Source organism: Dermochelys coriacea, chromosome 7 (assembly GCF_009764565.3).
Source record: "Dermochelys coriacea isolate rDerCor1 chromosome 7, rDerCor1.pri.v4, whole genome shotgun sequence".
Classification (NCBI taxonomy): Eukaryota; Metazoa; Chordata; order Testudines; family Dermochelyidae; genus Dermochelys; species Dermochelys coriacea.
The window spans coordinates 10,344,534-10,369,874 of record NC_050074.1 but is presented as its reverse complement, the minus strand read 5'-3'; the positions used below and the strand labels follow the sequence as shown (position 1 = coordinate 10,369,874).

Here is a 25,341-nt window from a genome sequence, read left to right as displayed (position 1 = left end):
ACATATATTTGTTATTTCCCTTTGAAAGCAAATTATGCTTTATTTCCCATAAAAGATGAGTTGTTTTAAGAGTTTTCTTAAGTAAGATTTACAATGTAGAGGCCTGATGCTTCTATCACACCAGTATTATGCCAGTGCAACTCCATTGACTTGATTGGGTTTATTCTTGATTTACTTCACTGTAGGTATGTAGGCAAAGAATCAGGTCCCTATATGTTTAACAGTTACATTGGAAACTCTCAAAATAATTGTAAATATGCTTAATCTCTTCTTTTCTGTGAGTGAGGAGCACACTGGTAGAAGTCCACCGTATCCATGTGAGTAGTACCCGTGTTTTTTAGGAGATGGTGTACAGCAAAAAATAAAACTGACTCCCAATCCTAGTGAGCCCAATCCTGCACTGTTCTACTCAGGCAGAAGTCCCATTGAATTCCTTCCCAGCCTGGAAACTATGGGATTGGGCCCTTTATTTGGAACCAAGAGTACTCGATGTGAAAACAAGAAACATACAATTCTAACCGTATTGAAATTTCTGTCTGTTTTTAGTCACAAGTCTGAAGTGACTACTTCTAATAATGATGCCATTGTACTCATCCTATCTGATCAGTTCTTGAAATGTTTTAGTAAGTCTATCTTACAACATTATAAGAAGATAATCAGCTGCCTTAGAAGGTCCCCATCTGGAGTATAGAGTTCTTTTACTGAAAGATGTTTTGCCTTTTTGAGATAGCTCTCGCATTTCATCATCTGTTGTGCAGAGATGAAGTGTATATGAAAAGTCAGTGACTCTGAATCCATCTGTTGTTATTATTTTCCACTGATAATTGGCTTGAACAATGAAATGTCTGTGTCTGTAGCCTTTGAAACTGTACACCCTGTTTATTTTCTGGAGGTCTTACTCCATTCTCTCCACCCCACACACTTTTTTTTTTTGTGGCTTCATTTTCTCTCAAGCTTATAGTTAGTGAAGCTTGCATGAAGATGACATCTTTGACTCTGGGCATCAGTATGTGTCACTCAGCATCTAAAGCTTGTCTACATATTTTTGTCAGAGTCCTATGTCTTTTCTGTTTGCTTCAGTATAGAGCAATCTTACAGCAGGAAGACTGGCAGATCCAGAATGCATAGACACCTTACCTGAAATGTGGTATTTATTTCACTTTCCTTATTAAAATTATTAATTTAGAGTCCAATATCTAATACTTATGAAATTAGATACTACCTATAATTGTATAATATATTCAGTTGCATCTAGTTTTGCACGATACAGAGCATTAATATTGGATTCCACTAACAGCAGTTCCATTAGCCTGCTCAACCAGTATGAGATATATATGAGCAGGGAGGCATAACTACCAGCCAGAACTGCCAAAACAGTCATTAGAAGCTCCATTGGGATGGACAAAGGCTTTTACACAGTGATATACTGATTAAATTTTGTTCTATGGTTTATTTGCATCAAGGTTAGATCACTATCGTCTATGTGAACCGTATTATCTAACACCTTATTTGGAAGGTCATTTCAATGCAATAATAGTGAACAATATAGGGGTTCTAAAATTTCTTGTGGGATCCCTTCATGGAGGATTTTTTATCCTGTTAGACTTTACTGGCTCATGATAGCAATTTTATTTTTCTTTTTGCTCTGATCGTGAATTTATGCAAGGGACAGTAAAAACTGTCTCTTCCCTCCTCCCCTCATGCTACAGGAGTGCAAGGAAGGGTAATAAAATAGGTTAGTCAAATGAAAAGTGCTTGTTCCTCACTAGAATCGTTAGTGGAATCCAATATCCTACCAAATCAGCCGTGCTGCATGCTTTGGAATCCAAGCGAATATATGGTGCTTCTTTTTAAGCCCAAATCCTCTTTTTTTGTGTGTGTGTGTAAGTGATCTTTCAGAATGAAATTTAGGTATGGAACATAGGGCAGTAGTGTACAGTACATATCACACGGTAGGCTGTAGCATTAGAAAAGAAGGCAGGGGAGTATAATCTTATTTATGTTTCAGTAGCAATCATTTAATACTGCAAGTTATTAAAAAATAATTAAATTACTAAAGCCAACATGTAGCTAGGACTTACAATAAAAGGTCAATGTGATTTGACTCCTTAAATTAAGAAGGGACACTAGTGAATTACAATTGCTTAAAATTTTTGCTTTCTGATTCTATTCTTGGGGTGAAAGAATGAATGCGACTAGAACATGTTTATTTTCTCTGGAAATGAGAATACATTGTGGCATTATATTACATATATTTAATTGCAATAATAAATGCTTAGGGGTGTTTGGTGGGAAACATGGTCTTTAGTAATTGTAGTTGTTTTTGGAAGTAAATATATTTTTGAGATACTTTTATGAGGACTATTTTAGAAATGACATTTTTAAAAAAATCTTCAGAAATTTCTTCCTTTCCCCCACATAACCAGTAAATAGGAGTGTATTAAACTTACAGTAATTAAAACTATACTTTGTATGTGAAATGTCTTTGTATGTACAAAAAAGAAAATAGAGGGACAGCACAAATCGTAGAAATTCAGATTTTATATTATAACTCAACAGTGACTGTTCCCTGTTAAGTCCCCTTTTAGGAAAAAAATGGACTGGAATTCTAATGAATTTTTATTGGGAGTGAAAATGAATTTTCAGGTGGTGTTTTGGTCTGTTACTGGTTTGGTGGGATATGTGGTAAAGCCAATGTGGGGCTGACAAATGATTTATTTATTTATTTTATTTTATTTTATTTTATTTTGCCAGAACAGTTCCCAGATTAGAAATTAATATGATTCATCTTGATTATTGCTGTTATTATTTAGTATTGTGTGAGCACAGACTTTCACTGTGTGCTTTTTTAGCTACTATCCCCTTAAACAGGCTGTGTAGCTTGTCAGAGATCAGGACAGGTAGAATGCACAGCAGGCGTCTGATTTGAGCCAGTTACTCATTTGCCGAGTGTTTGTGTTTATGCAAAGGGGCCTCTTCCTGCATATTTAATCTAGAGTAAGGCAGTGGCTTTTGTTGTGTTTAGACCACATACCTTCAGTCCTGCTTCCTTACACTGCAGCCAGCATTGAAGCACAGAAAGCCTGGATAGTTAAAGTGCTTTCGTGTTTTCAAACTCATAACTTTCTGCAGTTGGTTGGGAATTATTGTACAGCTCAAAGCCTTGCTCCTCCTCATTAATGGGTAAGTTTGTACTTCATTAAAATGTTACTTTTGTTTCTCTTCCCCTTTATAAATGCACAAAATGCTTGATATTATTTATTGTCCAGTCCTCCTTAAAGCAGTCCTGGTCAGCTGAGGTAGTTTGTTGCAGTGAATTATATCAAGAATACAGGTGCTTCTGGAGTATACCTTTGAACATAGAGCTAAATACTGTATTGCAATAGACAGGTTCTTTTTGGGGGGGGGGGAGCAGCAGGGGAAATGAGTTCAGCTTTATTCTTTGTACTAACGAATCCTGTTTTGTAACTATCCTGAAGATAATGCTTCCATTGTTTGCCGAAAGCTTTCAAACAATGTGCAACACAGAACTGTAAAAGCAGCAAGAAACTCTTGTCTTTATTGTCTCCCAAGCAAGAGTCCTCACCAGAATGTCTGTGCTGTAATAGGAAGGTTTTTCTTTGTGGAAATTGAATAGTCTCTTCATTGATATTAATAGCACACTAGAGATGTTAGCCATGATGCAGAGTACCAGGACTATAGAGTAGGGAACCTGATATTGCGGGGGAAAAATGACAGTCCTATTGCTGCTCAGTGTGGGAGACATCCCTCCATGAGAGCAGAGTTTGCAGAATGGCATCCTAGGTTAACTGTTTACTATAGGCATTTTAATCTCCAGCTCTTTTAATATAGATGTAATTACTGTCACTTGCTCTCTTACTTATTAACTCTGCAGCTCAGTTTCTGATTCAGTCTGAACAAATTACTTTTAAAAATGACTTTCTAGAAAATCATTGCAATGTGCTTGTACAGTACATTCTACTGTATATACAGTGCATGCTTTAATAGTAATAGAATGTCAGCTTCCTCTTCAGAGTCAAATGAGAGAGAATTTATACCAAAAACACAGAAAAAAATGACAAAGGGCACATCTTCAAAGCATAGTGTTGTAATACATAGAGTATTTGGAAAAATGTGGAAAATGTGTATCAAGGCCAGTAGCAGTTCTGGTTACCAATTAACTATTTCCTTCATTTGAGTAACTCCTCTCAAACAGAAGAGTGTGCTGTTCCACCACATGTTGGAAAGTGTGAGCATCTGAATAAAATTTCATCAATCTTATTTAAAATATGTAGGGACTTTGGTCTTCTTGGGTGCAAATCAGCCTACAGACTCATAAGCATTTGTTAACAATAAGACTGGTGAGGGTTTTCAATAATTACAAAAATTACAAATACCATATCTAATTGTAAGTATATTACTTTTATACTCTGGTTTAAAAAAATACAAAACTTTTTATGAGGAAAAGTACCTCAGTCAAAGCACCTTGTGTGATTAGCTCTATTGTATTCTTAAATTTTGATTGATAGAGATAATAGTTTTCACTTAAAAATACAGACAGGTACTTTAACTTTCCATGACAATAGCTATTTGCATTTCTTTTATCTTTTTGTTTAACATTTGTGGGGGTTGGGATGGATTTGATTATTAACTCTTATTGCACACTAAGATAAATGCTAAAACAAAGCTTTTGTTAAAGCTTCAAAGGTAAAACCGCAAATATTGTTTTTAGGCTTCAATATTTAAAAGCTGTTAAAGGATACCTCAAAAATATTTTCACATGACCATGACCAAGGATATCACTTTGTTATAAGGTAAGAGAGAGTAGCTTATTTTTCCTTGTAAAGATGGGCAGGCTTCTGCATTGCTGGTTTTTTGGCAGGCTGAAGACTTTTTTGTATGAGAGACAGAGAGAGAGAGAGAGAGAGAGAGAGAGAGAGAGAGAATAGTTTAGACTAGTGCTATCTGTCTCGCATGAAAAGAGATTCAAAATGTAAGTTCACAAGAATCTGAAAGACGCTAGCACAGACGGTTCAAAAGAATGGGCACTGCGAAGAGTAAAATATCATGCAGTGGAGCATTTCTAAAATGGGGATATGTATATTATGTTTGAAGCCAAGAAAACTGGAAGGTTAGTTTCTGTTAAACCAAAAATGAATAAATAAAATAATCAATAGCACACAAGTCACAAAAGGAGTGCACTACGCACTAGTGGGTTGTGGAAGTGTGTTCAGAATTCCCTAAATGTGTAGTTTTGAAAGGTAGACTTCACAGTTGTAGGTACTGAAAGTAACACTTTTTTTCGTCTTTAAATGGTGCCAGAGTAACACTGTAAGACCTACAGATTCAGTGGCTGATCCACAGTGGTTGGGGAGGAATCTTTCATATTACTACTTCAATTATATGTGAGGTCAAGTTTCAAGATGAGAATTATAACACAGCCTCAAAATGGTTAAGATTGGCATTAACTAATGTATGGGAAAGTCATTTTAAGAAACCGTGAAGACATTGCAAGACTAAAATGCACTGTAAGATTTGATTATTTTGCTCTTAACATTCTGTAAGAGGTTCTCTTATCATTTGATTGGACATTTGACAGGTTTGATACTTTCTGGGAACATGGTATGGTCTTTAAGTCAGAAGAATCCAACAAGGGCTGGTAGCTCTCTTTTATGCTAAGTAATTTATATAAGTCAAATAACCAGTCTATCAGTGAAAGATGCTAGACTTATGACCATAGTTCAAATTTTGTACTGTAAGCAATGTGTACTTAACTTGCCTGTTAGCTGTACTTGTACTATATATGATAGTTTAAAAAAAAACCAACTGCGATTAGGGATGTTGGCCAAAACTGAGTGTTTCTTTTCCAGCATTGTGATAGAAATGAAATTTAATAATAATATTTTAAATGGAGGAGATTTTCAGGGCTTAGCTTTATCTTCATGATATTTATTTTATTTCAACTTAGAATAAATAAAAAGTGCCCGTATGTGGGCTTTGAGCAGATAGCAAAATATTAAAAATCAAAGTGCAATACGAGCAGCTCACTTCTTCCACCAAACAGCAGCACATCAGCAAATACAAACACTATACCTTTGCCTGGGGCACAATCCATCTACCCTTCTTCAAAGGCCAGGTGAAATAAACACACCCTGCCTTACACTTTTGGATTTCCACCTACATTTCACTTTCCAAATAGAAAAGGAGGACTTGTGGCACCTTAGAGACTAACACATTTATTTGAGCATAAGCTTTCGTGAGCTACAGCTCACTTCATCGGATGCATTTGGTGGAAAATACAGAGGGGAGATTGATATATACACACACAGAGAACATGAAACAGTGGGTTTTATCATACACACTGTAAGGAGAGTGATCACTTAAGATGAGCCATCATCTTATGATGATAAAGCTTATGCTCAAATAAATTTTAGTCTCTAAGGTGCCACAAGTCCTCCTTTTCTTTTTGCGAATACAGACTAACACAGCTGCTACTCTGAAAACTTTCCAAATAGGTAATAATGACACCTGGGTCAGAATATGGCTCCTACACTATCTCATGACAGTCAATATATATCGTACAATAAAAAAAATCATCATCCTGATAACTATTGTGGAAGCACTTCTATATGGTAGTCTTTAAGTTACTCAGTTTTTAAAATTTTTTAGGTTCTCAAACTTCAACTCTGGTTCTGATGAAGGCCTATGAGCACCTCTCTACTAGTCATTGTTTAGTAGAATCATTATGCACATCAGATTCTCTAAATTAAAAAGAAAATTGAATTATAAACAAAATAGCAGATAAAAGTACATTAATTCATTTTTGGCTTCTTTGCAGCCCTTACATTTTTTTCAAACCAAGCTCCCCCACACACTCCAAAACAAAATAAAATCACAAAGATAATGAAGGCAAATGTCAGCCTGGTTGTCTAGACTTAACTATAACTTGGTTATATTTGAAGGAAAAAATAGTCTGTTATTCCATTATTGGATCTCACAATTTAAAAAAATAATAAAAAATTCTAATTGTGGTTCTGAGGTTTTTGTATTTCAGGGCTTCTAGGAAGCCTTGCAGTAAACAATTAAAACAGAAATGTTCAGTTAATATATTCAGTTGTGAAACTAAAGTTGTCACTAACAAAAATCAATCCATCAATAAATACTAAATCAAATTTCTGAAACTGTCTTTAAAAAAAAAACAAAAACAAATAGAGTCTACTTTCTAGGTATTGAAATGGAGTTTTTCCCCCAGAGGTTTTGGTTTCTAATCATATTTATCCCTTGTAGGCTCTTCAAGGCAGGGATGTTGGCCCCAATCCTGCAAACACTTATGCCCGTGAGCAACATTCTGCAAGTGGGGAAGTCTCATTGAGAAACTACTCACCATTGTAAAGTTACTCAAGGGAGCCAGTGTGTGTGGGAGGTGGGCCTGTGTTCATCACACTTTGGCTTCTGTACAATGCCACACATGCTCCCGTACTATACAATACTACTGTTTAATTAGTATAATCTTCCTCCCCAGGCCCCTCGATTTCATTGTCTGATTTATATTATTGATTGAATATAGCTTTACAATCATCACTCACAATTAGGGCCCCATCCTACAGCACTCATACAACTCGCTCTTTCGGATACGATTAGTCCCCCTGAAAAAAACTACCCGCGGGAGTAAAGGTTGCAGGATCAAGCTAGTAGGGCGCAATCCTACTGTGAGCTCAATGGCAAAGCTTATTGTGTCTTCTGTGTGAGCAGACTCAGGGCCAGTGTGACTAGTCAGGACCTGATCCAAGTCCCACTGAAATCAATGAAAGGCTTTCCACTGACGTCAGTATGCATTGGATCAGGCTCTTAATCCATTTAGAATCATTGCCAGCACTGTCATTTAAAAAAAAAAAAATGCAGTCTGCTCCTGCAAACAGTCCTGCTTTAACAAATTACAGTACAAATGTCTTTTAGCCAAAGATCTCCAAGTACATTGCAAAGACAGGCATTTCCTGCATTATCCCCACCTCACCATTGGATAAACTTGAGACGCAGAGTGGTTAAGGCCAAACATTTCAATCATGTCTACTAAAATCCCAATCCTGCAAATACTTACACTTGTTAGTAACTTTACTCATGTCTGCAGTGCCATTAAAGTCAATAAAAAGAAAAGGAGTACTTGTGGCACCTTAGAGACTAACAAATTTGTTAGTCTCTAAGGTGCCACAAGTACTCCTTTTCTTTTTGCGAATACAGACTAACACGGCTGCTACTCTGAAACCTGTGATTAAAGTCAATGAGACTACCTGCATACATAAAGTTACTCACATCTATAAATGTTTGCAGGATGGGGCCTTCATTTACATGTCAAAGTTTTGGGGTTCTCAGGCAGCTCAGACTTGTGTTTTTTTGGAAAATGTTGACCTAAACCCAAGATCACATACCCAGTCAGTGGGTGATTCCCTAATAGAACTGAAATAATCATCTTTGATTCCAGCCCTGTGTTCAAGTTGCTAAACCATGCTTGTCTCCCTTGAGCAAACACTAGTTTGGGGTTGTTTGGGTTTTTTTGTAGCATGTGTACTGAATATGCTTCACAGGTGTTTAGAAAAATAGGCAAATGTTATGTGCGGTTTGAGACATTACCAAGAGACAACTTTATTTGAAGTAGTCATTTTCAGATATTTTGTTAGTTTGTTTTACAATTCAGTTTTAAAATGGTCTACTTGTACCCTGCCAATCGATTCTGTGTTGCAAAGTGCAGTACCACAAATTTGCTTGAAACATCCAGAAAATAGATACAACAGAACCGATAAACAAGAAAATAGATTTAAAGGACCTGATCAAGATCATATTTCCAGCAAAGTGGAGTAAAAACCCTTTATTGCTGTGGCTCTAACAGTAAATAGTATGTCAGAGAGTTCATGTATTTTACTTGCAAGGTTTTGATGTTTTACATAGTGTAGTGAAGGTGAGACCTGCCTTTTGTGCTGTTAATATTGTGCCTGTCTTTTCAGGCCTCAATCAAGCAAATCTTTACTTACCCAAGTAATCCCACTGAAGCCAGCACTTATAGGTCTTGGACCTTAGTCTCCAATATTTTATTATGAGAACTATGTAAAACTTCTCATTAGAGGTGTTTTAAAAAACATCTAATTTTTGCAAATGAGCAGAAAATCAGAATACAGTACTTTCCATTTTTATCTTGATTTTAACCATTTTTGTCTTGCTAAAAATGTCATTTTGCAGAGGTGTAAAGGTGACATGTAATTGTGAAAATTGTCTGTGTTTACAGAATAAATGGTAAATAAATGAATTTCCTTCTGAAAGGCTTCCCCACCCCTGAGTGAAATGGATGGCAAAAAGCTGCACCAGATCCTGGAAATGGCATACTCTGTCAGTTGATCAATTTCACAAACACTCCCAAAAGACCCCACCTTTATCATGGGAATTTTGTGAAACAAAGTTTTATGCAGCCTTATTATTTCACACACCAAAATTTCATTGAGTTTCTGTTTCATGTTACATTGTCTATATCAGCAAATGCTTGCATATTTGTCTGCCTCTAATGAATTAACATTAGATATTACGTGTACTTCTGCACACTGTTTAGAAGATCAACATTTCAGTGAAATTATGTTATAGTTTTATTCTATTAACGCTTTTGGTCAATTGACATGGAATTAATTCTAAACACTGTTAGTAACTTGATCTAAATTAATAAACAAATGTTTTTCTTTTCTCTTGTACCATATGTTGATCCCAATTACGTGAACAGAAAGTGGCAGATTGTCATGTTTCTTAAAGGATTACATAGTGTTTTGCATAAGAGAGAGTACACAAGATGCAGCGATATAGGTTGTAACACACTTGCTGTTCTTCCTTTCTACTCTGTTTTTTACTGACATGCATTTTTCTTATTAACCCTGTGCACTTGGTGTAAAAAGAGGACTGAATACCCCAAATACCAGTAAACTACTTTCTGAATTAAGCATGAAAGATGCATCTCCTCCAGGACTGTATCCCTTGGAAAGGGGGTGGGGGGAAGAGAGAGAGAACATAAATAGAATTACAGGGGTTACACACACACACACACACTCTCTCTCTCTCTCTCTAGCTAAGCAGAGACCTATTCAAACAAGTCTGGGTTCTGAAACAAAGGACGTGAGTCATATATTATTCAAAGTGAAACTAAATTGATAGACATCAAGATTAAGAAAGTTTATGGTAGAGAACAAAGGTGTCTCATCTTCAGGGATTTTTTTCCTCTCCTCCCCTTTTTTTCCCCCCAAAACACCACATTGTTCTTGTTGAACCAAAGAGCCTCACGCTGGCTGGTACTGATAAGCAGCAGTTCTGTGACTTGATTGTTTTTATTAACTCTCTGAAAGTCATTCACCATTAAACACAATTGAATTCATTTGTTGTTTTATTTATGTTTGTACTTGCTAATGTGGTAACAATGAAAATGCTTCAGATGTTGTCCCTAGCACTGATCTGCCAATGACATTGTGGTATCCTCTTTGTCTCCAGGGTAAGAAGAGTGACCTTTTTGGGTGGCTAGAACTGAAGATTGCTTTGCAGAAGCAACTAAAGTAGGTAAATGCAAATATCATTTTGCACTTAGTTTGTATAGACTGACCTGCCTATATATGGGCCCAATCCTGCAAAACCCATGCATATTCCTTACTTGCAGAAGTAGCCCCTGGATTTAAATGGGAATGCTTGTGTGAGTAAGGACTGTAGGATTGGGCTCTAACAAACTTTTCTAACCATATTCTGCCCTAACTTAAACCGTGTTCATCTCCCAACTAAACCAATGAGTTAGACCCTCTGTTGAAATTTAGGGAAAGAAGCACAAAGGTGCCCTTTTGGCTCTCACCCATCTGCCTCTGGGGCCATTTGGCCACCAATCTTGTCTGCTCTCATTTAGACTGAGGTCTTCTCTAATTTATGTTGGCTGTCTATTATCCAACTGACTCTCCCTGCAGCTGGGGATCATGTCCTACCCTTTCTCTCAAAGATGCCCCACTCCTCCTGCACTGAGTGGTGTCAGAGATGCTACTGTCTCCTAGCCAACTGAAGACTCCATTATATAAGGTTTCAGAGTAGCAGCCGTGTTAGTCTGTATTCGCAAAAAGAAAAGGAGTACTTGTGGCACCTTAGAGACTAACAAATTTATTTGAGCATAAGCTTTCGTGAGCTAGCTCACGAAAGCTTATGCTCAAATAAATTTGTTAGTCTCTAAGGTGCCACAAGTACTCCTTTTCTTTTTGTTATATAAGGTGAATCCCAAGGGATGGTCAAATTGACATTATGGCTGCTTTGATTTGGGCTAACACAGCAGTGTAAGAGCAGAATTTGGCTCTTAATCTGGTTACTACTTCTTATCCTTGTAACAGTTAAAATGCATGCTTTTTGGTCTTTTGGGGCATATCTGAAACAAAACAAAAAAAATTAGCTCCCTGAAAGCATTCTTTTTTTAAAAAAAATATGAAAATCCTTTGCCTCTACCTTAACTCCTTGCCTTTCTTTTTGTTGACTTTTGTAAGTTTAAAGTTAGAAAGGAATATTAACATCACAAAAGTAGCGAATGATTCATAAAATTAACTTGCAGAAGACAGGAGTAATGCATGTCAGTGTTTGGTATTGAAGTGGTGTCATCTGACTGAGGTTCATATGGCTGCTTTATAATCACCTTCTTTCAGAAATTAATAGTCGGTTAAGCACCATAGCAACAAGCAACACTGATGTAACCGTTAAGCAGTGGCTGCTGTTCACTGTGATGTCAGTGCTGTTCTCTTGACCTTCTTTGAATATAAAATGATTTCATTTTAAATTTAGAATTTTACAGAATGATTAAATATATCAAAGAATTAGAGCTATTTTTATTTATTTATTTTTAAAAAATACATGTTAAGGAAAAAAATCCCATCGCATTCTCTTCTGTTTCAACTTAAAATAGATTTATAGATAATGTGTTCTTTAGCTCTTTGTTGCCAAAAAAAAAAAAAAAAATCTATTCAGGCAGGATGAAATTCATAGAGTTCAAGTAAATATTGCAATCTATGGCTGTTCCTGTGGTTTATGTCAGCAACACGGTATGCCTTCCCTTGGAATGTGGATGATATTGTTTGCTTAAGGGGTGCCTCGGATGTCTCTTTCAGACATTCAAGAAGGGACAGACCCTGCCCTGATAAGATCACAATCCAAGGCATATAGCTGGTTTGTTTCTCCTTTTGGCTTGATTTAAATTGGCCTGATGCATAACGAAAAACTTTGCACACTGGGATACATCAGACCCCCTCATGTATGCTTGTAAAGAAGAGCTTATGCTGCAATATGTGGACATCATATTATGTGATATACGTGAGTTTAGGAATGCTATTTGCAGTACAAAGCAATGTTTTAAACTAACCTGAAGTTTCTGACCTACATCTCTGCAAAAGCAAAGATACTTTGTATTACGGTAGCCATGGTACAACACATGCTTGGGCTTGTCCTCTTGCATGCATCATGTAATGCTAAGTAGCTTCGATGAGTCAGAATCGTAATGTATAAGGCCAGAAGGGACCAATAGATGATCTAGTCTGACCTTCTGTATATCACAGATCATTACATTTAATCCAGTTCCCCCAGTTTATAAGCCCAGTAACTTGTGTTTTGACTAAAGCACAGCTTGTTGTTACACATCTTCCAGAAAAGAATCTAGACTTGATTTGAAGACATCTTATAGAATCTACCACTTCTTCGAGTGCTTGCTCATGTCTGTTCCACATGTCTGTTAGGTGTGTGTGCTTGTCACGTGCACCAGTGCCGGAAGTTTTTCCCTCAGCAGTATCTGTAGGGGAGTGGCTCTGGTGTTCTCTGGAGTGGCCCCCACATGGTGCGGTATAAGGGGTGCCGCTGACTCCCCCCACCCTCAGTTCCTTCTTGCTGCCAGTGACGGTGCATGGACCATTTGCCGCTCTTACTAGCATTGCTTAGGCTTCGTTTGTATGAACTAAAGTTCTTGTAAAGTTAGTGTACATAGTTAGTAGTTGAGTAGTAGTAGTCTCAGGTGCCTTGGTGAAGGGCACATAAGTGATAAGTGTCAAATTTGCAAGTCTTTTAAACCTAGGCCTAAGAGCTTGAGTTCAGACTCCGAGCGCCCCTGATGGAGTTGGCGCTCACTCTGGTCCCAGAGCAAAGGTCTGACTCGGCACCCAGCACTACTGCATCAGTGTGTAGTGCTACGGGTCGACAAGCCAGCACTGATCCCCATCCATGACCCCTGCCAGGAAGTTGAAAGCCGGTGGAGGATGGTCTCCTACTCCCCGCAAGGGGAAGGACAGGGCTGGGGGCGAGCTAAGACCCGTGCTGGGCAGCTCATCTCCCCTGTTGGGAAGTTGGGCCTCAGCTCATGTCGAACGATGCAGCCCACCCTGTTCCTTGCCTGGAAGCCTGGACACAGAGGTGAGCCTTCATCAGCTTCAGGGACCCTTCTCTTCTCGAACAGGAGGTTCAGGGGCTCTTACAGCTGGAGACAGTGGAGGAGGTCCCACCTCCTTACCGGAACAAAGGTTTCTGTTCTTGGTATTTTCTGATCCTAAAGGCCAAGGATGGGCTGCGTCCCATCCTGGACCTTTCAGACCTCAATAGCTACCTAAGGAAGCTAAAGTTTCTCATGGTCTCTCTGGCCTCCATTATACCCTCCCTGGATCCGGGAGACTGGTATTCTGTCCTCGACCTGAAAGATGCATACTTTCACATAGCGATCTTCCCAGGACACAGACGCTTTCTCCGTTTTTACGGTTAGTTCGGCCCACTACCAGTTTGCAGTCTTTCAGTTTGGCCTGGCTACAGCACCCAAGGGTATTTACCAAGTACATGGTGGTAGTTACGGCCTACCTCAGGCGTCAGGGTATCCAGATTTACCCATACCTTGACAATTGGCTGGTCAAAGGCAACTCCAAGGCTCAGGTCCAACGCAACATTCCTGGACTACAAGCCACGTGCTGCTCCTTGGGGCTATTGGTCAAAAAATCCATGCTAGTTCCAGTTCAAAGGATAGAATTCATTGGGGCCATGCTCGACTCGACCTGGGCGGGAGTGTTCCTACCGTTAGTCATGGTTTCAGGCCCTGATAGACCTTATTGCAGAAGTGTCAGTGTTTCCCCTGACAACGACCGGGGTGTGCCTTGCCAGCTAGGCCACGTGGCAACTTGCACATATGTGGTCCTCCACGCAAGGCTCCGCATGCGGTCCCTGCAGCAATGGCTTGTCAACCTATTCCCAATCCAGGGACCACCTCACTGCAGTGGTGGACCGATCATGAGAAGGTCCTGGAAGGAGTCCCATTCGACAGTCCCGTTCCATCTGTTGGACCTCAGTTGAGGGGGCGATCTTGGACATCTCCGGACCCAGGGGATGTGGACCCCCGAAGGAGGCAACTTTAGACATAAATGTCAAGGAGCTTGGAGCGGTCTGGCTGGCCTGCGGGTCTTCCTGCCGCACCTGTAGGCCAAAGTTGTGAGAGTTCTGATGGACAGTATGGCCTCGATGTTCTACATCAACAGGCAAGAAGGAGCGCGCTTGTCGGCTCTCTGCCAAGAGGCTATCCATCTCTGGGACTTCTGCATTGGCCATGACATCCATAACCCATTCTGTAACTGATGTTCTTCGAGATGTGTTGCTCATGTCCATTCCACAACCCGCCCTCCTTCCCCACTGCTGGAGTTTCTGGCAAGAAGGAAATGTGGGGGGGGTCAGGGCCAGCCGGTGCCACCCCTTATTCCGAGCCATGGGGGCACCACTCCAGAGGACACCAGAGCCCCTTCAGATAGTGCTGATGGAAAAATTTCCGGCACAGGTGCACGTGGCGAGCGCACACACCTATTGTGGAATGGACATGAGCAACACATCTCAAAGTACACCAGTTAGGGAACAGGTAACTATCTTTTCCCTTTGTGGTTTGTTTCAGTGATCAGCTACAGTACATACATGCACAAGTGCAGCACCTGATGTTTCCAAAATGCATAGCAGAACACACAATTTAATAGAATGCAGAGTTGTTCTGAAATGCCAAGACTTGTTTCCATGGCCAATTATGGATCCTGACCTGCTCCCATTGAAGCCAATGGCACAACTTTACATGGTGATTTCAGTGACCGCAAAACTGGTCTCTGTTTTTACAAAATATAAAATAAATACAAAACAATTGACACCTGGGCTGATAAGCAGCAGATCGAGTTTCAGCATGGTGGGAATTGACACTGCAAAGATAATAAACCATGATAAGAGGAGTTCGTAATGGAAATGGTAACGGAGTCCTAATTAGAGTGATGCTGCTGAAATAAGAAGGGTTAAGGGTTTGGTTGATTTGAAATTGAGCTCAGCAGCTTTATTATTGAATTTCAGGTGAATCCCATCTTCTGTGTTTGTAGATAAAGTGGCTCAGTGCATTCACAATGCAATGCTCTTGACTTCTTCAGGAACAGTTGTATGGTCCTCTACTTCCCAGAACTGCATGGAAATCTGGTCTCAGGCATACAAAGTCAGATGAGAGGACAAGGGTGATGCAGCAGATTTTTTAGCTCCAGGTGTTTTTCATGTGAGCTCTGAAGAATGCACAGTGACAAAAATAACTGAATAAACATAGTAAGGGGTTTTGATGGTTAAACCTTCAGCATTCAGATATTTGTATTCTCCTTTATTTAACATTGTTAATCATAATGTCTAATTAATTTGTTTTACAAACAAGAGTCAGTTTTCTTCAAAGTGAGAATCAGAATTAAAATATTGCTTTTTTCCATAAGGGAAGGAGGGAAATGTATTTTAGAGAAATATGCTCAATAATGTTAGTTTTCCTGCAGTAGTCATTTGTTTAAACGTTGCATAAAGGCATTTTTGGTAATCAAACAAATTCAGTGGGCATTGTAAGTCAGGGATAGCTTGCATGCTGCAAAATTGGAAAGTACAAAAACTTGTTACTAAAGTTGTACATTATTGATAACAAAAGGTACATGCAGACTTTCAAGATAGAAGAGATAGTATCCTTTAGAAAACCCCCAACGACAAAAAATCAACACAAAAGGATTTTGCAAAGTTACACTTAGTTTAAAATTTCAACTCTTAATGCATGGCAGAGTTAAATGGTGATTAAATATTGATAACAAAACTGTAGCTGCTCGTAATTCAGGATCCAGTGAGACAATCAACAAAATAATCTTTGGGTCTGATTTCAGTTTGTGCTCTTCTATTTTTTCTCTACAGGGCAGAACCAGTAAATGCTGCTCTACCTTTTTTCTGTCCCCTTAAGTGTGGCATAAAGATGAGCCAAATGATTTTTCTCTCCACTGGATGATAAAATAGGCCACACCATATTTCTTTATGGAAAATAACCCATGTAGGATGTCAGAGATTTCTCTGTTAGAGTACCCACCAGCTTGTTTGGTCAGGGAAGAGCCACTCCCTGACTGAATATGTAACAAAGGCATGGCACGGTGACACTTCCATACATCCCTCTTCTGGTTTCCCCTGCTGGCAGCTGTCTGCAGAGCTCCCATAATCAGGGCTCTATGCAAAAGTTAAGACAGCCTCAAAATATGCTAACTTTGAGAAGGTTTCTCCTTGTTGCTACTGGTTTGGGGACATGATGTGCAAAGTACACTCATGGACCTGGCTCTCTCCTTTCCTGTGTGTGGCTCCCCAGTTCCCCAGTGGGAATGTAGGAAGGGGATAGGCTGTTATGGAAGTGGCTGCTCCCACCTGCTGCACAGCCAGGGAGAGACCTATGCACAGAACAATAGGGGCCAGTGATGACTATGATAGTAAAAATATTAGAATTTATAAGAGTAATTCTTCCCTCTAGTGCTTAGCTTCTTTCACTCAAGGATCTCAAAGCAGTCTATGAAACAGCAATGATACAATACCCCTGGGTGCGTGTATGTGTGAGAGAGAGAGAGAGCGAGTGAGTGAATGAGTGTATTAGTACATACCGATTTATAAATGAGTAAACGGAGGAGTATACCGATGAGTAAACAGAGAAGTCAAGGGACTACAGTCAGGCTGAAAATCCAGTGGCAGAGCTGAAAATAGAAACCAGGAGTCCTGATTCCCAGTGATTTTGCTCTGATCATTACATGACAAAGCCTCCCAGTGATTCTCTTTTACATACATATTGCTAGGATGGCCACTTTTGGGGTTGGTGCCTATATATACACTATACTGCTTAATGTGAAAAGTTGGAGAACAGTGTGTTGTAGTGGTTAGCACAGGAAACGTGCATTTAGTACTCCTGGATTTTAGTCTCAAATTTGCTGCTAGCTTACTGTGCGACTTTGCTGAAGTAATTTGACTGGTTTGTGTACCCATCCCTAATACTGGGTGTACCGACCTCCTGCTTGATATCATTAGACATATTGTGAGAATTAGTAATTGTAAAGCACTTGAGATCCTCAAATGAAAGATGCTGTGGAATTCAGAGTATTTTTCTGAATCTCTATAATCTATAGTTACAGAAGCTTTGTTACATCTGCATATTGTGGTACGGACAAATTCAGACTCAGTGCACTCCTCTGACAACAAAATACTAATTTAAATCTATACCTAGTTTCATAAGGAGTGTAGTCTAGAAATGGGTAGAACTGTGATTTTTCTGAAGCCATTTGATCAAGAAGGTTCATAAAATAAATGAAGGATTTTGGAAAAGTTTTTGAACAAATCTCATTAGCATGAGCTGTTGGAATGCTGTACTGAAGACTTCAAAGATTTGTCAGAGTTGTTCTCTCTCTAAACTATTATCTGCAGGCATTAATGATCTCAGGAGAAATGAGAACATGTTTTGTTTGCATACTTTTGGCCTTGCCCACCCCACTCCCCACTACTCTATATATCAGCGGTTTTCAACCTTTTTCTCATTTGTGGGCCCTTAAAAATTTTCAAATGGAGGAGCAGACCCCTTTGGAAATCTTTAGACATAGTCTGTGGACCCCCAGGGGTTCGTGGACCACAGGTTGAAAACTATTGCTATATATAATAATGTTGCAAGTGGTCTAGTAGGAATGTCTCTCTGTTTTTAGGATAATAAGTAACAGGTTCTGATCCTTCCATGTTTTGTTCTTGGGCAAAATCATTCTTGGCTTCAACAGGACTACTCAAGTGAACAAGGTGAGCAAGATTAAGTGAGTTCTTTATTTAATTCTGCAGTCTTTCTTCCACTTCTCTAATGTATTTTATTTAAGCCCTTATCAAGTATCTACCAGGTGATGGCTTGTGTTACTCCATGCTTACAATTTACCATCATCCCATTTAAAATCTAAAATATTAACCACACAATGAAGTGTCGTGGCTTGGTGGTTAGCATGTGCCTCTAGATTGAGAAACTATTATTCTGATCTTTAGCCACACTGTTACTTTTCAGTATCTATGTTAAGACTGAAATGCATACTCTTTGATGGGCTCATCATTGGTTCAAATTATTTGCAGTGATCAGAGATGGTTGCATGTATCAAAAATCCAAAAAGATGATTGGTCATCATTTAGTATTACTTGACTGGTCACATGTATTTGAGAACCTGATGAAATTAGGCATATTAACCACAAGATGTGGACCCAAAGTCCATTCTGTCATTAAAAAAAAAATAGTATTAGATGCATTAGTCCAGGCAATACTTGCTTCTGTGGTGGTGTGTCCTGCAGGGATAGATAAGACTTTTTATTCAGGACACCACTGGCTGCCAGAGATGGACAAAATGCAGCAGGGAAAACTAGTTCCAGATCTCTGCTATAGACCAGTGGTTCCCAAACTTGTTCCGCCGCTTGTGCAGGGAAAGCCCCTGGCGGGCCAGGCCGGTTTGTTTACCTGCCATGTCTGCAGGTTTGGCCGATAGCGGCTCCCGGCCGAACCTGCAGGCGCGGCAGGTAAACAAACCGGCCTGGCCCACCAGGGGCTTTTCCTGCACAAGTGGCGGAACAAGTTTGGGAACCACTGGTCTATAGACCTATATCTTTATAACTACGTTGCTCAGGGATGTGAAAAACCCACACCCTGAGCAAAGTAGTTATACCGACCTATTCTCTTTCCCCCTCCCCCCCCCAGTAGACAGCGCTATGTGATGGGAGAGCTTCTCTTGCTGACATAGCTACTGCCTCTGGGGGAGGTGGATGAACTATGCAGGCAGGAGAAACTCTCCCATCAATGTAGGAGTGTCTTTACTTAAGTGCTGTAGTGGTGCAGCTGCTCTGATGCAGTGTTTTTAAGTGTAGATTGTCCCCTAGCAAGCCCACCTGACTTGGGAAACAGAGTTTAAAAAAAAAAAGGCCATGGACAAAAAGTTGGAGCACATTCTTCTTATTCCTTCATCGGAGGCTGTTGGACTCTCTTTAACCTCTCATGCCAGTCGTTGCTCTGTGGTGGACATGGGTATTGAGTACACCACTTATGCAAAGGTCCTGGAACTAGCAGTGTTGGGGGTGCAGCAGCACCCCCTGGCTTGAAGTGGTTTCCATCATATAGAGAGTTTACAGTTTTGTTCAGTGGCTTTCAGCACCCTTACTATAAAAATTGGAGCCTGTTTCCAAGAATGCAGTGCAGTACCCACTTTTGTGCAGTAAGGTCCTGAGTTGGATCGGGAAATGACTGCAGAAATCAGATTTGGTCAGGTATGGCACACTTTGACTGGTTGCGTCTTAATGACGGAGTGGCCTGTTGCCTTACACCAAGGCATGTCTTCCTGGCATATTTATTTTAGCTTGTTTTAGCAGTGTTATTTTACAGTGGCAACATCTTGACATCAGTGGTCATTACAATACCACCCTCTTCATTTGCAAGCTACTAAAGCCCAAGGCATTTTAAAAAAAGACTTCTTTGGCTCTGGTTGCCGGTCTACATTTGTGATTCCCACATGTGAAGGCATATTTCTCTACCTTTAATGGCTGGAGCTTCAGTCACCACATCCAGGATGTTAAATTGGGAAGGGTTTCTCCCTGTAAATCTGTGAATTGTAATTTGGGAGTGTCTCACCTCTCATGCCCATGTATTTTTTTTTCAGCATGCTTTGTACAAATTCTGCATAATTGCTCAAAATAGTCATTTGACTTTGAGCTCACTGTTTACTTTTTTATTTTGGGAGCACAAAAATTTGAACCTTTGTAACTAAGGCTCTGGCGTCATTTCCATTACAAATCATTAATATAATCAGTTTATAATTTGGTCTCCAGAATCTGTTCTGGCTGAAATCTGGTGAGTTGTTTTTATCAATTTTTTTTTTTCAAAAGAGAAAGATGGATTGGCTGCCTTCTGTGTATAAAGTCAACTTCCTCCTCCTCAGCCCTCCTACACACCCTTCTTAAAAGGGGTAGAGGATTCTCTATTTTTACTCTTTCTGCTTCAATAGTATGGGTATGTCTACACTATGAAATTAGGTCGAATTTATAGAAGTCGAAAGCTTTTTTTTATACAGTCGAATGTATGTGTCCCCACATAAATGCTCTAAGTGCGTGTAGTCGGCGGACTGTGTCCACAGTACCGAGGCAACAGTCGACTTCCGGGGCTTTGCACTGTGGGTAGCTATCCCACAGTTCCCGCAGTCTCCACCACCCATTTGAATTCTGGTTAGAAATCCCAGTGGCTGATGGGGCTAAAACATTGTCGCGGGTGGTTCTGGGTACATGTTGTCAGGCCCCGTTCCCTCCCTCCCTCCGTAAAAGCAAGGGCAGACAATTGTTTTGCACCTTTTTTTCTTGAGTTACCTGTGCAGACGCCATACCACGGCAAGCATGGAGCCCGCTCAGCTAACCGTCACCATATGTCTCCTGGGTGCTGGCAGACATGGTACTGCATTGCTACACAGCAGCAGTTTATTGCCTTTTGGCAGCAGAAAGTGCAGTATGACTGGTAGCCGTCGTCGACGTAGTCCTGGGTGCTCTTTTAACTGGGAGCCTGGGCAAACATGGGAGTGACTCAGCCAGGTCATTTCCCTCGTTTCGTCTCATGGCGATTGAGTCCTACTGGCAGTGCACTGTCTTTTAATCTGCAGCTAGCAGAAGACGATGGCCAGTAGTAATACTGCACTGTCTTCTGCCGAGCACCCAGGAGGTGATGATGGCTAGAGGTCATGCTGCACAGTCTGCTGCCAGCATGATGTATAAAGATAGATGAAGTGGCTCAAAACAAGAAATAGACCAGATTTGTTTTGTATTCATTTTCTCCTCCCTCCCTCTGTGAAATCGACGGCCTGCTAAACCCAATTTTGAGTTCTATCCTTGAGGTTTTGAGTTCTATCCTTGAGGCGGCCATTCAGTTTCTTGCAAAGCCACCCCCTTTGTTGATTTTAATTCCCTGTAAGCCCAGTCCAGGTCGTCAGTTGCCCCTCCCTCCGTCAGGGCAACAGCAGACAATCGTTCCGTGCCTTTTTTCTGTGCAGATGCCATACCATGGCATGGAGCCCGCTCAGATCACTTTGGCAATTAGGAGCACATTAAACACCACAAGCATTATCCAGCAGTATATGCAGCACCAGAACCTGGCAAAGCGAAACCGGGCAAGTAGGCGACATCAGCGCGGTGAGGAGAGTGATGAGTACCTGGACACAGACTTCTCTCAAAGCACTGGCCCTGCCAATGTGGGCATCATGGTTTTAATGGGGCAGGTTCATGCGGTGGAACACCGATTCTGGGCTCAGGAAACAAGCACAGACTGGTGGGACCGCATAGTGTTGCAGGTCTGGGACGATTCCCAGTGGCTGCGAAACTTTTGCATGCGTAAGGGCACTTTCATGGAACTTTGTGACTTGCTTTCCCCTGCCCTGAGGCGCAAGAATCAGCAAGAATACCAAGATGAAAGCAGCCCTCACAGTTGAGAAGTGAGTGGCAATAGCCCTGTGGAAGCTTGCAACGCCAGACAGCACCCGGTCAGTCAGAAATCAGTTTGGAGTGGGCAAATCTACTGTGGGGGCTGCTGTGATGGAAGTAGCCAACACAATCAAAGATCTGCTGATATCAAGGGTAGTGACCCTGGGAAATGTGCAGGTCATAGTGGATGGCTTTGCTGCAATGGGATTCCCTAACTGTGGTGGGGCCATAGACGGAACCCATATCACTATCTTGGCACCGGAGCACCAAGCCAGCGAGTACATAAACTGCAAGGGGTACTTTTCAATAGTGCTGTAAGCACTAGTGGATCAAGGGACGTTTCACCAAGATCAACGTGGGATGGCCGGGAAAGGTACATGACACTCGCATCTTCAGGAACTCTGGTCTGTTTCAAAAGCTGCAGGAAGGGACTTTCTTCCCAGACCAGAAAATAACCACTGGGGAGGTTGAAATGCCTATAGTTATCTTTGGGGATCCAGCCTACCCCTTAGTGCCATGGTTCATGAAGCCATACATAGGCAGCCTGGAGAGCAGTCGGGAGCTGTTCAACTACAGGCTGAGCAAGTGCAGAATGGTGGTAGAATGTGCATTTGGACATTTAAAAGTGCGCTGGCGCAGTTTACTGACTTGGTTAGACCTCAGCGAAACCAATATTCCCACTATTATTACACAATCTCTGTGAGAGTAAGGGAGAGACATTTATGGCGGGGTGGGAGGTTGAGGCAAATTGCCTGGCTGCTGGTTACGCACAGCCAGACACCAGGGCAGTTAGAAGAGCACAGGAGGGTGCGGTGCGCATCAGAGAAGCTTTGAAAACCAGTTTCACGACTGGCCAGGCTACAGTGTGAAAGTTGTTTGTTTCTCATTGATGAAATCCCCCGCCCCTTGGTTCACTCTACTTCCCTGTAAGCTACCCTCTCCACCTCCCTTCAATCACTGCTTGCAGAGGCAATAAAGTCATTGTTGCTTCACATTCATGCATTCTTTATTAATTCATCACACAAATAGGGGGATAATTACCAAGGTAGCCCAGGAGGGGTGGTGGAGGAGGGAAGGACAAGGCCACACAGCACTTTAAAAGTTTAAAACTTACTGAATGCCAGCCTTCTGTTACTTGGGCAATCCTTTGGGGTGGAGTGGCTGGGTGGCCGGAGGCCCCCCCACTGTGTTCTTGGGGGTCTGGGTGAGGAGGCTATGGAACTTGGGGAGGAGGGCGGTTGGTTACACAGGGGCTGTAGTGGCAGTCTGTGCTCCTGCTGCCTTTCCTGCAGCTCAACCATATGCTGGGGCATATTAGTTTGATCCTCCAGCAGCCTCAGCATTGCATCCTGCCTCCTCTCATCACGCTGCTGCCACCTTTCAGCTTCAGCCCTCTCTTCAGCCCGCCACCTCTCCTCCCGGTCATTTTGTGCTTTCCTGCACTCTGACATTGTCTGCCTCCATGCATTCATCTGTGCTCTGTCAGTGTGGGAGGACAGCATGAGCTCAGAGAACATTTCATCGCGAGTGCGGTTTTTTTCGCCTTCTAATCTTTGCTAGCCTCTGGGAAGGAGAAGATCCTGTGATCCTTGAAACACATGCAGCTGGTGGAGAAAAAAAAAGGGACAGTGGTATTTGAAAAGACGCATTTTATAGAACAATGGTACACTCTTTCACAGTAAACCTTGCTGTTAACATTACATACATAGCACATGTGCTTTCGTTACAAGGTCGCATTTTGTCTCCCCCCACCACGTAGCTAATAACGGGGAACATTTCTGTTCAGCCATAGGCAAACAGCCCAGCAGGAATGGACTCCTCTGAATGCCCCCTTAAGAAAAGCACCCTATTTCAACCAGGTGACCATGAATGATATCACTCTCCTGAGGATAATACAGAGAGATAAAGAACGGCTGTTGTTTGAACGCCAGCAAACATACACTGCAATGCTTTGTTCTACAATGATTCCCGAGTACGTGCTACTGGCCTGGAGTGGTAAAGTGTCCTACCATGGTGGATGGAATAAGGCTGCCCTTCCCAGAAACCTTTTGCAAAGGCTTTGGGAGTATATCCAGGAGAGCCACGAATGCCAGGGCAAATTAATCATTAAACATGCTGGCTTTTAAACCTTGTATAGTATTTTAAAAGGTACACTCTCCAGAGGTCCCTTCTCTGCCTGGTGGGTCCAGGAGGCAGCCTTGGGTGGGTTTGGGGGGTACTGGATCCAGGTCCAGGGTGAGAAACAGTTCCTGGCTGTCGGGAAAACCGGTTTCTCCGTTTGTTTGCTGTGAGCTATCTACAGCCTCCTCCTCATAGTCTTCCTCGTCCCCAAAACCTGCTTCCGTGTTGCCTCCATCTCCATTGAAGGAGTCAAACAACATGGCTGGGGTAGTGGTGGCTGAACCCCCTAAAATGGCATGCAGCTCATCATAGAAGCAGCATGTTTGGGGCTCTGACCCGGAGCGGCTGTTCGGCTCTCTGGTTTTCTGGTAGGCTTGCCTCAGCTCCTTAAGTTTCACGTGGCACTGCTTTGGGTCCCTGTTATGGCCTCTGTCCTTCATGCCCTGGGAGATTTTCACAAATGTTTTGGCATTTTGAAAACTGGAACGTAGTTCTGATAGCATGGATTCCTCTCCCCATACTGCGATCAGATCCCGTACCTCCCGTGCGGTCCATGCTGGAGCTCTTTTGTGATTCTGGGACTCCATCATGGTCACTTCTGCTGATGAGCTCTGCATGGTCACCTGCAGCTTGCCACACTGGCAAAACAGGAAATTGAAATTCAAAAGTTCGCGGGCCTTTTCATGTCTACCTGGTCAGTGCATCTGAGTTGAGAGTGCCCTTCAGAGCAGTCACAATGGAGCACTCTGGGATAGCTCCTGAAGGCCAATAACATCTAATTGCGTCCACAGTACCACAAATTCGACCCAGCAAAACCGATTTCAGCGCTAATCCCCTTGTCGGGGGTGGAGTAAGGAAATCGATTTTAAGAGCCCTTCAAGTCAAAAAAAGGGTTTCGTCATGTGGACGGGTGCAGAGTTGCATCGATTTAACGCTGCTAAATTCAACCTCAACGCCTAGTGTAGATCAGGGCAATGAAACTTAATCTGTTGTACCTAATTCGCGGGATGTTGAGGATTAGTTAATCCCATTTATGGGGGAGAAATTATGTGCTCTGGTACAGTAGCTTTTGATAATAGAACAGCTCCAACAGTGGAATTTTCATGTGTAGGAAATGCTTTCGATAATATTGGTAACAGTCTTTGAAAATGGAAAACACTATAGTACAAATCCTATAAATAAATCAATGGGTTAGGTGGTAAGACTTTTTTTTTTTTGGTACCTATCTGATCCCTCTCTCACTTGAAAAGTTCTTTTAGTCTAAAATGTCTTGTACTTATTCTTATGGTAGGGGATTTTGTGGTGCTGCTGCTGTTCTTTGTTTAGGTTTGACTACTGTAAATAGACAATATGTTTTTGATTTGGAGGGCTTAAAAATATTTGGTGGATTTTGCAGTTTTGAAA

The 25,341-nt window shown here is 41.3% G+C and overlaps 1 protein-coding gene across 38 annotated transcripts in view; it reads left to right on the top strand.

Annotated features, from left to right (window-relative positions):
- Nucleotides 1–25,341, top strand: part of FOXP1 (forkhead box P1) — a 510,145-nt gene that overhangs the window by 207,468 nt on the left and 277,336 nt on the right. For 13 of the 38 annotated variants that reach the window (XM_043519263.1, XM_043519271.1, XM_043519289.1 and 10 more), the window contains one exon: nucleotides 10,516–10,577. The gene's annotated coding sequence lies outside the window, so the exon portion shown is untranslated. Of the gene's footprint in view, nucleotides 1–2,946; nucleotides 3,184–10,515; nucleotides 10,582–25,341 lie in introns of those variants that run through there. The other 25 variants (XM_043519262.1, XM_043519293.1, XM_043519288.1 and 22 more) reach the window with 5 other exon arrangements.